Genomic DNA, 17,821 nt, shown 5'->3' with positions numbered 1-17,821 from the left:
TCTAACTTCCGAGTGGTCTGTTTTAAGATGCACGTATGACCGTTATATGACTCATTATCCTAGGTGATTTTTAATAACTTCATACTCATGTCTATGATCTTCTTAACGCTGACCATTTGTCTGTTAATTTTGAGATTACCCTTTTGCTAAGTCACCCAACCACAAACCTCTGCTCGTCTCAGTCGCATAGCAACTACTACTGTTTTTAAGGTGGTTTTTTTTTTTAAAGGCTTTTAACATTGATCTACTGCTTTTTAAGATTTTTACAGCAGACAGATTTCCTGTTCACTACTTTCCTGAATAGTGCATTTCACTTTCCAATGTGACCTGTGCTCATATCTTGGACACTGTTGGTACTCTAGGTTATATTCCATTAAACCATGGCTCAAGCCCTGACTAACTTCTACTACCCAAGCCATCAAGCAGCATTTTTAGGGCACAATTAACTATATACCAGAAAGCAATATTTCTCAACACTGGTTTTTAATAAAGTCACAGGCATTGTCTTAATACAAAATACTATAAATTCTATCTTAGATTAGATTAGATTAGATTAGATTCAACTTTATTGTCATTACACATGTACAAGTACAAGGCAACGAAATGCAGTTTGGGTCTAACCAGAGTGCAATAACAGCAAGTGCAGGATATATAGTTTTAACATGAATTTACATAGTTAAATAAAATAAAATATAGACTATAAACAGAAATTTAAAGATGAATATGTACTATAAATGTAGTATACAGATGAATATATATGTACTGAAAACACAATATACAGATGAGTATATATATGTACTATGAATATAATTACAGATGAATATGAATATATATGTACTATGAACAATAATATACAGATGAATATATATATGTATTATGAACATGTGTGCATATGAGCAAGGTTTGTGTAAACAGTCTGTGCAATAACAAAGTGTGAGGTGAGAAATGATCAGTGTCTTGGTGAGCACAAATTTTTGTTCAGAGTCCATTAGCAAAGAGTGTGAGGTGTGGGGGGAATGTGGTAGTGTATCAGTGAGTGTCAGAGTTCACTAAAGAGACAGCTCTAGGAAAAAAGCTGTTCTTTAGTCTGCTGGTCCTGGTCCGGAGGCACCGGAAACGCCTGCCGGAGGGCAGAAGAGTAAACAGTCTATGGGCGGGATGAGAGGAGTCCTTAAGAATGCTGCGAGCTCGACGCAGACAGCGTTTCTTTTGGATGTCCTCCATGGCTGGGAGTGGAGTCCCTGTGATGCGCTGGGCAGTTTTCACCACCCGCTGCAGTGCCTTACGCTCTGCAGCAGAGCAGCTCCCATACCAGACTGTGACACAGCTGGTCAGGATGCTCTCTACTGCGCAGCGGTAGAAGTTCACCAGGATATCCGAGGAGAGCTGATTTTTTTAAGTGTCCTCAGGAAAAAGAGGCGCTGGTGAGCCTTCTTGACCAGGTTGGAGGTGTTGATGTTCCAGGACAGGTCTGCCGAGATGTGGATCCCCAGGAACTTGAAACTGGAGACACGCTCAACAGCCATCCCGTTGATGTGGGTGGTGTCATGTGTGCCTCTTGCCTCCTTCCTGAAGCCCACAATAAGCTCCTTTGTCTTGAAGGTGTTAAGGAGCAGGTTGTTGTTCAAGTCAAGTCAAGTCAAGTCAAGAGGCTTTTATTGTCATTTCTACTATACACAGTGGTACACAGTACACAGTAAAAATGAGACAACGTTTCTCCAGAACCCTGGTGCTACACTAAACAACAAACAACAAAACAACATTAAGCTAAAACACAAGTTACATAAAGTGCATCGAGTGCAACCTGGTGCAAACAGTGCAGACAGACAGTGCAGACAGACGACACAAGACAAGACACAAAACCCTATATAGCGCCGACCAGTAAACCTACTGTATACTAGATTATACAGTACTGTACAAGAAAACTGTAAAAAAACTATACAAAAATCTAAACTATATCCCAGAAGTGAGTGTAAACAGTGTAGTGCAAAAAAAAAAAAAAAAAAAAATACAGCAGCAGTCGAAGGTGCAAAACAGCATGTAAACAGTATAATACAGTGAAAATCCTAAATGTGCAAGAACAGCAGTTGAGAGTGGTACTGTTAAGAATAATAAATAATAAATAATAAATAAATGAATGGTGGTGGAATGGATTGAGATGAGTGATGAGTGTGTGTTAGGTGTTAAGTCCAGGAAAAAATGTTTTCAGTTCGTTACACACATTTGAGTGAGTGTGTGTGTGTGAGAGAGTTCCGTTTCAGTTCTGTGTGTTGATTAGCCTGATGGCTTGTGGGAAGAAACTGTTGCACAGTCTTGTTGTTGCGGCCCGAATGCTTCGGAACCGTTTTCCTGATGGTAGAAGTGTAAAAAGTGTGTGTGAGGGGTGTGTGTGGTCATCCACAATGCTGTGTGCTTTGCGGATGCAGCGTGTAGTGTAAATGTCCATGATAGAGGGAAGAGAGATTCCGATGATCTTCTCAGCTGTCCTCACTATCCTCTGTAGGGACTTGTGGTCCGAGACGGTGCAGTTCCCAAACCAGGCAGTGATGCAGCTGCTCAAGATGCTCTCAATGGTCCCTCTGTAGAACATGGACAGGATGGGGGGAGGGAGGTGGGTTTTCCTCAGCCTTCTCAGAAAGTATAGACGCTGCTGGGCTTTCTTGGTGATGGAGCTGGTGTTAAGTGACCAGGTGAGGTTGTCTGCCAGATGAACACCAAGGAATTTGGTGCTCTTGACGATCTCCACTGAGGATCCATCAATAATCAGTGGAGATTGGTCGCTCTGTGCTCTCCTGAAGTCCACAACCATCTCTTTCGTTTTGTCCACGTTCAGAGACAGGTTGTTTGCTCCACACCAGGCAGTTAGCCGTTGCACCTCCTCTCTATATGCTGACTCGTCGTTCTTGCTGATTAGACCCACCACGGTCGTGTCATCAGCGAACTTGATGATGTGGTTCGAGCTGTGCATTGCTACACAGTCGTGAGTCAGCAGAGTGAACAGCAGTGGACTGAGCACACAGCCCTGGGGGGCCCCAGTGCTCAGTGTGGTGGTGCTGGAGATGCTGTTCCCGATCCTGACTGACTGAGGTCTCTCAGTCAGGAAGTCCAGGATCCAGTTACAGAGGAGGTGTTCAGGCCCAGAAGGTTCAACTTCTCGATCAGGTGCTGAGGAATGATTGTGTTGAATGCTGAGCTGAAGTCAATGAACAGCATTCGCACATAAGAGTCCTTGTTATCCAGGTGGGTGAGGGCCAGATGAAGGGTTGTGGAGATAGCATCGTCCGTGGAACGGTTTGGACGACACGCAAACTGCATGGGGTCCAGGGAGGGTGGAAGCTGTGTCTTAATGTGCCTCATGACGAGCCTCTCAAGCACTTCATCACGATGGGTGTGAGCGCGACGGGACGATAGTCATTGAGGCAGGAGACAGAAGACTTCTTCGCACGGGAACAATGGTCGTTGTCTTGAGGCACGTGGGAACAACATTGCTGCTCAGGGAGATGTTGAAGATGGCAGTGAGGACATCTGCTAGCTGTTCTGCACATTCCTGAGCACTCTGCCAGGAATGTTGTCTGGTCCAGCAGACTTCCGTGGGTTAACTCTGCATAGAGTTTTCCTCACTTCAGCTGTGGTTAGACAGAGCACCTGGTCAGTGGGAGGAGGGATGGTCTTCCTCGCCACCACGTTGTTCTGCACCTCGAACCGGGCGTAGAAGTCGTTCAGCACATCAGGGAGGGAGGGGTCACGGTCACAAGCAGGTGATGTGGTCTTGTAATTCGTGATCGCCTGGATGCCCTGCCACATGCGCCGGTGTCTCCACTGTCCTGGAAGTGGTCGTGGATTTTCTTCGCGTGCGCGCGCTTTGCCTCTCTGATAGCACGGGACAGTTTGACCCTTGCTGTTTTTAAGGCCGCCTTGTCCCCTGTTCTGAAGGCAGAGTCTCTTTGTTTCAGCAGCGCACGCACATTTGCAGTCATCCACGGCTTCTGGTTGGAGCGTGTAGTGATGGTCTTGGAGATGGTCACGTCATCAACGCACTTGCTGATGTAGCTGGTCACTGATGATGTGTACTCCTCCAAGTTAATGGAATCGCCGTAGGTTGCAGCCTCTATAAACATGTCCCAGTCAGTGCACTCAAAACAGTCCTGAAGAGCAGAAGTGGCTCCTTCTGGCCAGGTTTTCACCTGTTTCAGAACCGGTTTAGAGCGCCTGATGAGCGGTCTGTATGCTGGAATCAACATAACAGAGCAGTGGTCTGAGTATCCGAGATGGGGCGGGCTCCGCACGATACGCGCCGGGATGTTTGTGTAAACAAGATCCAGCGTGTTCGCTCCTCTCGTTGCAAAGTCCACATGCTGATGGAGTTTAGGAAGCACAGTCTTGAGATTTGCATGGTTGAAATCTCCGGCGATAATAAACAATCCGTCGGGGTGAGCATTCTGCAGGTCGCTAATAGCGCCGTAGAGTTCACTCAGTGCCTCCTTAGCATTAGCACTGGGAGGAATGTACACCGACGATGTAAACAGTAGTGAATTCCCGTGGTAAATAAAAAGGTCTGCATCTAACAGTCACAAACTCCACTAGCGATGAGCAGTAGCATGAAACAAGCACAGAGTTCTTACACCATTCCGTGTTGATAAAAACACACACGCCACCACCGCGAGTCTTACCGCACAGAGCTGCGTTTCTGTCGGCTCGAAACACGGTTAGCCACGTCTCCGTGAAAACAAAGACACAGCAGTCTCTAAACTCTCGCCGTGTGGTTTGCTGGAGTCGGATGTAGTCCAGTTTATTATCCAGGGAGCAGACGTTTGAAAGAAAAAGGGACGGGAGAGCCGGCCGGCTAGGGTTAGCATTTAGCCTAGCACGGACACCCGCCCCCTTTCCCGCGCTTCCGCTTCCTCGAACAGCGCTTTCGAGGTCTCCTCTCCCGGCTACCGGCATCAGGTAACACCGAGGGCTGGGGGCCTGGTCTTTGTGGCCGAGGTCGCAGCAAGCCGAGGTCGCGAAGGTTGTTAATAAGATCATCATGCAGATTGTTGGTTGCATGATGCCTGTACTGTAGCAGTGTCTGGTGGTCGTACACATGAACACAGCTGACTCTGGTGTCCATGTATTGTGAAGGGTCGTGCTAAATAAGGCGAAAGCACCATTTTTGGATCCGGAGAGGCCGCTGCGAGCTACTGCCGCGCCGCCATCTTGGTTCAGTGTTGTTGCACCATGTGGCTAGGTGCTGGATCTCCTCCTAACAATTTTCTTTAGTTCTTTATAGAAAAGATTACAGCAATAATGGTCAATACTTTGTACACTTACATGGATCCCTCTATTGTTTGTATGACATTTTAACGTTTAATCACTATGATGTTTATTCACTTTGATGTTTATTCACTTAGCCTCTGTTGTCTTATTAATTATATGAAAATATAAAATCCGAATTAGTACTGGATGTGTCCCAAATGCTTTTAAACATGCTGTGGTGGAAGCAGTTTTGAAAATCCTGATTTAGATCCTATGGTTCTGTCAAATTATACACCAATCTCTAAACTTCCTTTAATCGCCAAAATCTTGGCAAAGTTATACATACTCAATTACATTGTTATTTGGATAACAATGGTATTTTAGATATTTTTCAGTGGTGCTACAGAACGCGTTATGGTTTTTAGTGATATTTCAATGGCAGTAGATACGGGAATTTCTGTTGTCCTTAAACTCTCGGATTTGACAGCAGCTTTGGATACTGTGGCCCATCAAATCCTTATAAGCTGATTGAAGCACTGTGTGGGCATTCTGTTGTACACAGGTAGTGTGAATCTTATCTGGCTGATAGTAGTTTCTCAATCACTATCAATGGCCTTTCTGCTCCTCTCGCTTGTGGTGTGCCTCAGGGGTCTATATCTGCTTCCTTTAGGGCCTCTCTTTTTGAAACATGGCATTCTTTACCATCTCTACACAGATGATCTACAGATCTACCTTCTTATCAAAACAAATAAGAATGGATCTGTACAGTGTTTATTAGAATGTCTCGTAAAAATAAAATCATGGCTGACATTAAACTTCCTTTACTTAAATGAAAATAAAACAGAGGTGATCTCATTTGGGCCCCCTGCCTTTATTAGATCTACCGGCACTTACCTTGGTTCCTTGTCTCCATCAGGAACCACAACCTGTGTAAGGAAATTGGCATTAAACCCTTTGTAAGGAATTTGTCATTAGTATGTGATAGCAACCCTACTTTTGAAAAGCAGATAAACTCATAAAAACAGTTTCTTTCAACTCAGATTTCTTCCCAAATTGAAGCATTTTCTATCCTATTCAAATCTTGAAAAGGCTACACATGCATTTATTAGCTCCAGGTTAGATTATTGTAATTCATTGTACATTGGGCTCCCACAATCATTCACGAACAGGTTATTGTTTGTTTTCAAAATTGTATTGTATTGTTTTAAAAATGCTGCTGCTCATCTTTTAACTAATACATGCAGGCAAGACATAAAACCCCTGTTTTGGCTTTGCTGCACTTGCTTTCCAATTCATTGAGTTGATTTTAAAGTTCTAATGTTATAAATGCTATAAAGCTTTAAATAATTCAGCCCACAAATACATTGTTGATTTACTACAGCTCTATTCTTCATCATGCTCACTTAGACTGTAGAAAGAACATTACTCTGAATCTTACATTTCAGTGCTCATGTTCCTCTCAAAGTTTCTTCCTCATAACATCTAAGGGAGTTTTTCCTTGCCACAGTTGACCCAAGCTGCTCATCAGGGATAAATGCACACAATTAATCTTAACTCTTAAAATTTTGTAAAGCTGCTTTAAAACAATGTCTGTTGTGAAAAGCGCTATAGAAATAAACTTGACTTGACTTAATAAAACAGAGGTGATTGAAGCTTTTGCTCTGGCTGCTCCTAAGCTGTGGAACAATTAGCCTTTTAATATAAGGTCAGCCTTAAATCTGGCTAGTTTAGAATCTTTGTTAAAAAGTTTAAGTTTTTTTTTTTTGTGTGTTTGTTTCTTGACTGATACTTGGTTGTGAATGCTTTATTTGCTTTCAATTAGTACTTTTAATTGTAATTCACTTTGTTAACAGCTCATTATTAAAGGTGCTATGCAAATAAACTTTTGATTGATTGAATAAAAAGTAAACAATGTACTGACACTCTATTTTTATTTCAATTTATGTTAAGTTACTAAAGACTAGATGGCGCCAGAGTGCTGTTGCCAAATAGGTATTTAGCGCTGTGTGAAATGGTGTTGTCGAATACAAGCTGTAACAAAAAAACATGGAAGAGTGTGACAGAGTAAAGAGTGGAGTGCAGTGGAGGCATGAACTTCACTAGACAACTGAAGGTCGGACTTGTTTATCCAGCACATCCCACAGATGCTGGATTGCATTGACATCTGGGGACTTTGGAGGCCAAAGTCAACAACTCACACTCGTTGTTGTGCTCCTCAACCATACCTGAACCATTTTTGCTTTGTGGCAGTGTGCATTATCCTGCTGAAAAAGACCACAGCCATATGGACATCAAACTGCGATGCGCTGTGTATTCTGACACCTATTTGTCAGAGACCAACATTAACTTCTTCAGCAAATTGAGTTACGGTCTGTTAAAAATAAAAATAAATAGAGCAATACACTGGGGAACATGAAACATTTAATTTCATGAAACGTCCAGTTCCTTTTCTAATTTTTATATAGCAAACAGTCCTCCCATATCTAAGTCTCACTCACGGATCGGCATGCTGTCTCTCTTTAGCGTCCGCCCGAGTTTCCTTGTGGACCAGCACGCCTTTTCCAGGCATCCGTCCGTCTCACTCGCAGATCAGCAAACTTTCTGTAGTCTGTTAAGCTACAAGTGTTGCTTACCGCTCGTTCTGCCCAGCTCCGCCCTACACTTGCTCACCACTGGCACCTACCCCAACGCCTGACTAAGCTGACCCCCCAGCACGAGAGGCAGGAGCTGGTGGAAAGCGCTCCCAGACTCCGAGGAGTGGGTGGGTGGGCTGGAAAGGTTGGTGGAGCAGCGGGAATGAGAGAGAGGGAGAGAAGCTGCCTGTCCCTGGGAACACTGCCATCTGGACTTCCCTGGAGAGGCGAGGCAGACGGTGGATTGCCTGTTTTCGCCGGTCCCATCTTGCCGAACAGGTCGCAGGTGGCGACCTTTTTTTGATAGTCCCAAGATTGATGCTGATGTAAACTAATAGTGATTAAAGATCCTAGGAAAGCACTGATGTAAATTGGCAGGTTTTCGAAGGGTAAAGAGAAACATACTAGAGCTGGGAGAGATAAAGTATGGCACAATTGTGATTCAATTAAACACCGATTTCTTTCAGGGCAGTGAAACTAGTATAGTATCTTTTAAATGTTGGATGCGCAGTAGTAGTGAATAAAACTGAGACGACCCAATCCACATACTTCATGGCTTCTCTGTAGAATATATTTATTAACCCTTGAAATCTTATTTTCCCAGATAAAGGAGGATATATTGGGAGATTTATTTAAATTGAGATTCACTGATTGAATAGAAAAAGGATTTGGGCTGCTAAAAAATTAAAAAAACAGGTAAATACTGAAACATACAAATTACCTTCAGGAGTGCTGTACTTTTTACAGAATTAATTCTTCCAGCTAAAGAAAAGTGAATACCATGCCACTTCTCCACCTTAGCCATCAATTCTTCTAAATGTAGTTTATAATTGTCATTAAACAAAGAAGAGAAAGATAATATAATTATATATTCCAAGATATTAAAACCTTTTTTTTTTTGTTGGAGAAATTGGATCAATTTGTATTTAATCTGCAAGGCTAAACTGTTAATGGGAGAACTAACTTTATTTAAGATTTAATCTGTAACTTGAAAAATGTTACAAACTTTTTTTTTAAATTGTGGGATAGATAGTTATGGGATCACTAAAGCAAAACATCATCAACATAGGAGGACAGGTGGTGTTTAATGTTCCCCCTTTTAAATTCTTGCAAAAATGTGATTGATTTTAGCGTTAGTGAATGATCATTGTGTTAATGGGAAATAATTAGACTGAGAGTAATCGATCTGAATGGATGCCTAAGGTGAGTGTTATAGTAGTTTAACCCAGGAAATAAATATATTGCTGAAATTTTTTTTTTTTTCAATGCTTGCAAATAGATATGACCATTCAATTTGAAGGAAAGTGTTTTGCGTATCTCAGATCTTAGACAAGTACTGAGCAAATATCTAGCCTAGCGTTATATCTTTATGTCTGCGGATATTGGTAAAAGAATGCTGATGCTTAATAAATCCTATTTGATTATCAAGTGAAATAGATGCTTTTGAAAAAAAAATGGTGGCAAAGATCCAGATTCCAAAACCCTGTCAATGCTTCAAGAAGAATTGGCACAAGTCTATTCCCATTTTTTTTATAAAACCATCAGGGCCTGGAGACCTACCACTTTTCATTGTAATAATGGCCTTATTAATCTCTTCCAGCTAAAAATCCTGCTTTAAATCTTCTACCTCTTCAAATTATTAGGCTGGATTGTCAAGATTATCTTAAAAAGTTCTATATCCATTGAATCCGAAGGGAATTCATAAGTACAAGCACATGGAATAAAACGTATTAGAAATATTATTCATTTCCTTTGGGCAACTTGTTAATACTTGGTTGGTGAACATGGGAATAAAAAGACAACTACTTGACTATTGGTTTATAAAATCTCCAGTGTCCACAAATAACTTTCTGTTGCATAAAAGTATAAAATGGTGTAAAAGTTGTTCAGCACATCTGGGAGGGAGATGTCATGTTCACAAGCAGGTGAAGTTGTCTAGACATATCCGAAGTGTTTCTGCTAATGGAAAATATATATCAGGGAGCTGGTCAATAACACAGTACAAGTCTCCAGGGAATACACTACACAACAAAGTTTTTGCTTCTTGAACACTGTTGGGTGTTGCTTATAGATTTTTGGCTGTTGATCACGAATATCACATATAAAATTGCCCATCACATACCGTTTCATTGCAATCTTTAGTTTAGTTATGTTTTTCTTATATTTGTGCTAAAAAAATTTAGTTTCTGTAAGAGACCTATAAACAATGTTTTGTGTAGTCTGGGCATGTCCAGGCATAATATCAGACCAGGGTGGAAGTAGTTCTGTGGAATTATGCAGACAGGGCATGCCTGTCTCAAGACACTATAAAAATGGCCTGCATACCAGATGCTGCTCATTGGATTAATATAGACGTAAGTGTATACGTATTGTTTCAGAATATAGCATTGCCTCATTAGCACTGTTACAAGTACTTTAGATGTTATACGTTTTACAGGAAAATTGGTTTCGGTTGATATGCCTCATCGTCGTAACATCCGCAATGCATTCTGCTGTATTTGTGGCGAGGACACACTTGTTAATTAGACGCTTAATGACTTCTCTTGTGAAATAAGCATATCATCTGTACTTTGGCTGTAAAATTAGTGATCAAGATAAGGAATGGGCGCCTCACATTTGTTGTACAACATGTGCTGTCTGTCTGAGAGCTTAGCTCAGAGGCACTTAAAAGACAATGTCAATTGCTGTCCCGATTTTATAGCGAGAACAGAAGGACCATGTGACGGACTGTTGTTGGCAGAGTCTTGTTTCTCTGCCAAAAACAAGAAGTAAATTAAATACCCTAATCTGCCTTAAGCAATAAGATCCGTGCCACATGAAGACCTAAAGGAAAACCTGGTGTTGGGTCTGTTGGAGCTTGACGAGCACCTTTACCGGCTCATCCATCAGGATTCCATGTACCCTGCTTTCTTTCTCAGGTTTTGGCAGCAGTGTCCTTTCCCAGTGAAAGAGTATGTCATAAAATTAACTAGGTTCAACCACTCAAGCTTTTCAAGAATGCCCACCACTCTCATATTGGTCCTGTTGAGCGGTTCTTGAGGTCATCCAGCCTCTTCTTTATCAAGTCAAGTCAAGTGAAGAGGCTTTTATTGTCATTTTTACTATACACAGTGGTACACAGTACACAGTAAAAACGAAACAACGTTCCTTCGGAACCCTGGTGCTACACTAAAAAGTGCATCGAGTGCAACCTGGTGCAAACAAAAACACAGTACAGACAGACAACACAAGACAAGACAAGACAAAAGACAAAAAACCAAGTATAACGCCGACTAGTAAACCTACTGTATACTTGATTATACAGTACTGTGTAAGGAGAAATATAAAAACTATACCCAGGAGTACAAACAGAACAGAACAGAACAATATAGTGCAAAAAAAAAAAACAGCAGCAAGGACAGCATGTAAACATTCTACTGTAATACCAAGGTGCAAAGACAGCATATAAACATTATACTGTAATACAAGGTGCGATAAATAATAATAAATAGATAAATGGTGGTGGAGTGGATCGAGATGAGTGATGATTGTGTTTAGTCCAGGTTGTACAGTTCGGTGACACACATTTGAGTGAGTGTGTGTGAGTAAGTGAGTGAGTGTGTGCAAGTTCTGTTTCAGTTCTGTGTGTTGAGAAGCCTAATGGCTTGTGGAAAGAAACTGTTGCACAGTCTTGTTGTGACGGCCCGAATGCTTCGGAACCGTTTTCCTGATGGTAGGAGTGTGAAAAGTGTGTGTGACGGGTGTGTGTGATCATCCACAATGCTGTGTGCTTTGCGGATGAAGCGTGTGGTGTAAATGTCCATGATAGAGGGGAGAGAGACTCCAATGATCTTCTCAGCTGTTCTCACTATCCTCTGTAGGGTCTTGCGATCCGAGAAGGTACAATTCCCAAACCAGGCAGTGATGCAGCTGCTCAGGATGCTCTCAATGGTCCCTCTGTAGAACATGGTCAGGATGGGGGGAGGGAGGTGGGCTTTCCTCAGCCTTCTCAGGAAGTAGAGATGCTGCTGGGCTTTCTTGGTGATGGAGCTGGTGTTAAGTGACCAGGTGAGGTTGTCTGCCAGATGAACACCAAGGAATTTGGTGCTCTTGACAATCTCCACAGAGGATCCATCAATATTTAGTGGAGATTGGCCGCTCTGTGCTCTCCTGAAGTCCACAACCATCTCTTTCATTTTGTCCACGTTCAGAGACAGGTTGTTTGCTCCACACCAGGCAGTTAACCGTTGCACCTCCTCTCTATATGCTGACTCGTCGTTCTTGCTGATTAGACCCACCACGGTCGTGACATCGGCAAACTTGATGATATGATTCGAGCTGTGCGTTGGTGCACAGCCGTGAGTCAACAGAGTAAACAGCAGTGGACTGAGCACACAGCCCTGAGGGGCTCCAGTGCTCAGTGTGGTGGTGCTGGAGATGCTGTTCCCGATCCGGACTGACTGAGGTCTCCCAGTCTCCCAGTCAGGAAGTCCAGGATCCAGTGTTCAGGCCCAATAGGCTCAACTTCTGAATCAGGTGTTGACGGATGATTGTGTTGAATGCTGAGCTGAAGCCAATGAACAGCATTCGTAAATGCATGTCCTTGTTGTCCAGGTGGGTAAGGGCCAAATGGAGGGTTGTGGAGATGGCATCGTCCGTGAAACGGTTTGGACGATACGCAAACTGCATGGGGTCCAGTGAGGGTGGAAGCTGTGTCTTAATGTGCCTCAAGACGAGCCTCTTGAAGCACTTCATCACAAAGGGTGAAAACGAGATGGGACGATAGTCATTGAGGCAGGAGACAGTAGACTTCTTCGGCACAGGGACAATGATCATCATCTTGAGGCATGTAGGAACAAAGTTGCTGCTCAGGGAGATGTTGAAGATGTCGGTAAAGACATCCGCTAGCTGTTCTGCCATTCCCTGAGCACTCTGCCAGGAATGTTGTGTGGTCCAACAGACCTCCGTGAGTTAACTCTGCATAGAGTTTTTCTCACTTCAGCTGTGGTTAGACAGAGCACCTGGTCACTGGGAGGAGGGGTGGTCTTCCTCGCCTTCACGTTGTTCTGTACCTCAAACCGGGCGTTCAGGGCATCTGGGGGGAAAGCGTCACGGTCACAAGCAGGTGATGTTGCCTTGTAGTTCATGATCGCCTGGATGCCCTGCCACATGCGATGGGTGTCTCTGCTGTCCTGGAAGTGGCCGTGGATTTTCTTTGCATGTGCGCACTTCGCCTCTCTGATGGCACGGGACAGTTTGGCCCTTGCTGTTTTTAAGGCCGTCTTGTCCCCTGTTATGAAGGCAGAGTCTCTTTGTTTCAGCAGCACATTTGCAGTCATCCACGGCTTTTGGTTGGAGCATGTAGTGATGGTCTTTGAGATGGTCACATCATCAACGCACTTGCTGATGTAGCTGGTCACTGTTGACGTGTACTCCTCCAAGTTGATGGAATCGCCGTTGGTTGGAGCCTCCCTGAACATGTTCCAGTCAGTGCACTCAAAACAGACTTGAAGAGCAGAAGTAGCTCCTGCTGGCCAGATTTTCACCTGTTTCAGAACCGGTTTAGAGCGTCTGACGAGCGGTCTATATGCTGGAATTAGCATAACAGAGATGTGGTCCGAGTAGCTGAGATGGGGGCGGGGCGGGGCTCCGCACGATATGCGCCGAGGATGTTTGTGTAAACAAGATCCAGCGTGTTCGCTCCTCTTGTTGCAAAGTCAACATGCTGGTCGAGTTTAGGGAGCACAGACCTGAGATTCACATGGTTGAAATCTCCGGCGATAATAAACAATCCGTCGGGGTGAGCTAATAGCGCCCTGCAGAATAGAGTTCACACAGTGCCTCCTTAGCATTAGCGCTGGGTGGAATGTACACTCCGACAATGAAAACAGTGGTGAATTCCTGTGGTAAATAAAAAGTCTGCATCTAACAGTCACAAACTCCACTAGCGATGAGCAGTAGCGCAAGTGATGTGGGTGATGTGCTGGGTACCGTCTCCACCAGGAATCTGGAATCTCTTTTTAAGATCTCAGTTTGCCTCAGCCTGGTGTCGTTCCTTCTGGCATTAAGGACACCAGCTCCGAAGTTCTCTTTCAGGTTTGCGGGTACCTGCGCAGCGAAATCGACTGCATCGACTTTGGCTCCAGTATTAAATACATCCCAGACAATGGAATCTCCAAGAATCACAGTATCCCGTTCCGTCTCGTGGAGAGGGGCGAAGTGGTTCTTAGTCGAGATCTCGAAGGCCGGTGACGGTGGAGATGTCCTCAAACCGGGCTTGGCTTGTGTCTTTCGCTGCTGCAGCTTTCAGGGTCCATGGTGCCCCTGAGTGAACGATACCTGGGCGTGCCGCATTCTATGCATTTTTTCTCTTTTTTTCTCTGTCTTTTTTTCACCTTTTTCTCGGATCTGTTTCTTCACAGCCTCCAGCTCCAACTCCACCGTGTGCAACTCGAACAAGTCCTCATCTGTGCTGAAAGGCAGATACACAACCGACATAGTGCTTATAATGGCAAATAGAGTTAAGATAAGCTGTGTGAGGCAATGAATGTAATCAACACAAGTGGTAGTCAGGTTAACAAACTACAGGCACAACAGGTCAGGGAGACAAAAAAAACTATTGTTCAGGATTATTTAAAAGGGAAAAAAATATTTAAAAAACTGTCAAGTTTAAAGTATGAATATGCCAAAATAAATACAAACACGGAACTCTTGGCAAACAAGTCAAACACAGGAAGCTACGTCGCAGGAAGTGACGCCGTCAACCAACAGAGCCAAGGCTTTCAGGTCTTATTCTACACTACATGTACTTACCCACTCATTGAGAATACACGAAGAGATGCCCCAGAGCCTCGGAGAAGGATTTAAACTGCTTCAATTGATCATGCAGTACACTTCATCATGTTTGTCCACTTATTTACACGTTTTACCTTTTATTTGTCACCTATGTCATTTATTTTTATTACAAAATACAATTTTCCAGAAAATCCATATGCTATGCAAAATATTTTAAACATATTTAAATAATTAACACACATTTTTCAGTTATAGTTCTACTTTTTAAATAACAGCCCATTATTTTCATACTGATGCACCCTCAGTACATACTGTTTGTTTCACTTACAATTGAACAAACTGAAGATTGTACCTTTGTGGTTTTCCATTCAGATTTATGTGTCTAACATTACAGAGCTGGTGAGAGTATTGCGGTAAAGTATTTCACCCCTCTCTCCAGCAGCATGTCCTTAAACTAAGTGAAACTGCCTGATTCAGATTTTTTAAAATAATTATTATTGAGGGCAAACAAAACCCAAAACTACATGGCCCTGTGTGAAAAAGTGTTTTCCCCTAAACCTAATAACTGGTTGGGCCACACTTAGCAGCAACAACTGCAATCAAGCGTTTGCGATAACTTGCAACGAGTCTGTTGCAGCGCTTTGGAGGAATTTTGATCCACTCATCTATGCAGAATTGTTGTAATTCAGCCACATTGGAGGGTTTTCGAGCATGAACCGCCTTTTTAAGGTCATGCCACAGCATCTCAATAGGATTCCGGTCAGGACTTTGACTAGGCCACTCCAAAGTCTTCATTTAGTTTTTCTTCAGCCATTCAGACGTGGACTTGCTGGTGTGTTTTGGATCATTGTCCTGCTGCATAACCAAAGCTCGCTTCAGCTTGAGTTCATGAACAGATGGCTGGACATTCTCCTTCAGGATTTTTTGGTAAATGGCAGAATTCATGGTTCCATTTATCACAGCAAGTCTTCCTGGTCCTGAAGCAGCAAAACAGTCCCAGACCATCACACTGCCACCACAAGATTTTACCGTTTACTGTATGATGTTCTTTTTCTGAAATGCGGTGTTTCTTTCGCGCCAGACGTAATAGGACACACAGTTCCTAACTTTCGTCTCGTCAATCCACAGAGTATTTTTCCCCAAAGTCTTTGAGATCATCAAAATGTTTTCTGGCAAAACTGAGACGAGCCTTTATGTTCTTTTTGGTCAGCAGCGGTTTTCGTCTTGGAACTCTGCCATGCAGACCATTTTTGCCCAGTCTCTTTCTTATGGTGGAGCCATGAACACTGACCTTAACTGAGGCAAGTGAGGCCTGCAGTTCTTTGGATGTTGTTGTGGGGTCTTTTGTGACCTCTTGGATGAGTCGTCGCTGTGCTCTTGGGGTAATTTTGGTCAGCCGGCCACTCCAGGAAAGGTTCTCCACTGTTCCATGTTTTTGCCAACTGGTACCACCTTCTCTCAGGGTGAGAGATTAAGTTTAAGTTTGTTTTTTCCTTTTTTAGTGGCTTTAGGAACAGAATAAAATGCTTTGAAGATGGATTTATTTCCAGAATTATAATAATTGATAAAAAAAAAAAAAAAAAAAAACAGCTGTTACCTTTTTGAGCAGAATAGAATCTTCAGCTTAAAGTTCTACATCACCAATTTCCATAGCCTCAGAATCATCAGCAGACTCATCAGGTCATATGTGGCTTCATCTGTATCTAAATAAAAAAAAAAACAAATGCAGTCAGTTCTTTTTCTATTTGGGCTGTTAAAATAATGAACAAAATCTTTCAAAAACCACAATCCACCTTTCTCCTTTAGTTCAGCAGGTTGGTTCAAGGCACACACCCTGTGGGTGCATCATCAGGAGCTGAGGGTGCATCATGGCTACTAAAGGAGGGCCCATGGTCTGCACCAATCCTTAAAAAAAAAGAAAACCAAAAAACAGACTTAATGTTTTCAGCATGCACCAAATGCATAAACCATGAATGTAATACAAAGCTAAGGACTTACTAAGAATGGACAAGGAAGGACAAAATCTTATATATTGAGATTAATCATTTCATATCTACAAACAATAAATAAAACAAATTGTTTTCTCTAAAACTGATAGAAAAAAAATACTAAAGTGTAGGCATACTTTTTAATAATGTGATTTAAACATTGGTTAAATGTACATTTTATAATACTTTTGACCTTCATGTTTTAGGAATCCAAACAACGTCCTTATTTTGGTGTAAGTTAACATTTTATTTGGGTTGATATCTGTTTTGTGCTGCAGTAAATTTTCACGGTCATACTCGTCCAATCTTTTTTTTTTTTGTGTTACAGCTAGTATCTGACCTTAAAACTGTAAATTGGCTGCCAAACAACTTTTGCGATGTAAAAAAAAAAAAAAAAAAAAATTCTATTAAATGACTTTTTTCTGTCCTCCTAAAACCTACAAAAACATTTCAAACAGTACAAATTTCCTAACATAAGCAACAACACTCTGGCGGCATCTTTAATCTTTAGTCTTTAATAAATTAGAATAAATTCTCTAATAATTTAGAATATCAATAGACTTTAAATTTTACCATGTCAGGTAATGCGAAGACACTCTAAATGGGGGCATCATGCCCAGGGAAATGATGGAATTACAGCAACAGGCTGGGTCACAGCATGAGAGGCTTCAAGGAAGAAACAGCTGTCCTGCTGTGAAAGTAGCTGCGACTGTGGAAACCTCATTAGGGATCTTAGATACAACAGGGGCTACAGGAAACAAAACAACATTATGGCAGCAATCTCTCTCACTATTGATTATATAAGAAGAGCACTTCAGACATACTGTCTGTCTGACCAACAAACATATTTAAATATTAGTTTTGTACAAAAGACCAAAATAGCACATGATAGAGTATAAATGAAGTATATAAATATAAAATGAAGAATTACACTAAAACCATAACATAATTCAGCTCTTGCTCCGTCAAGAAAGGATTTTGCTAGACCTTCCTAGCACAGGGTTATCAATAGCCTGAACAGCTAAAAGAGTGACCAATTTAACACACACACACACACACACACACACACACACACACACACACACACACACATACATATTTATATTATATATATACAGTGGAACCAACCCAGCCATTATGGATGCACAAGCCAGTGCACTCTTAGTGCCGGTCCCAAGCCCGGGTAAG

The 17,821-nt window shown here is 42.4% G+C and overlaps 1 long non-coding RNA gene across 1 annotated transcript; it reads right to left on the bottom strand.

Moving 5' to 3' along the window:
* Positions 1-13,491: 13,491 nt before the first annotated feature.
* Positions 13,492-17,373, bottom strand: LOC124398171. The gene is made up of 4 exons (XR_006928026.1): positions 17,207-17,373; positions 16,439-16,550; positions 16,243-16,348; positions 13,492-14,322 (listed from the first exon to the last, which is right to left on the bottom strand). It is a non-coding gene; the product is annotated as an uncharacterized LOC124398171 (long non-coding RNA).
* Between the last annotated feature and the right edge of the window lie 448 nt (positions 17,374-17,821).

The sequence above is a fragment of the Silurus meridionalis genome, chromosome 15 (genome assembly GCF_014805685.1).
Source record: "Silurus meridionalis isolate SWU-2019-XX chromosome 15, ASM1480568v1, whole genome shotgun sequence".
In the NCBI taxonomy this organism is placed as follows: domain Eukaryota; kingdom Metazoa; phylum Chordata; class Actinopteri; order Siluriformes; family Siluridae; genus Silurus; species Silurus meridionalis.
This window is presented reverse-complemented; position numbering and strand designations above follow the sequence as displayed.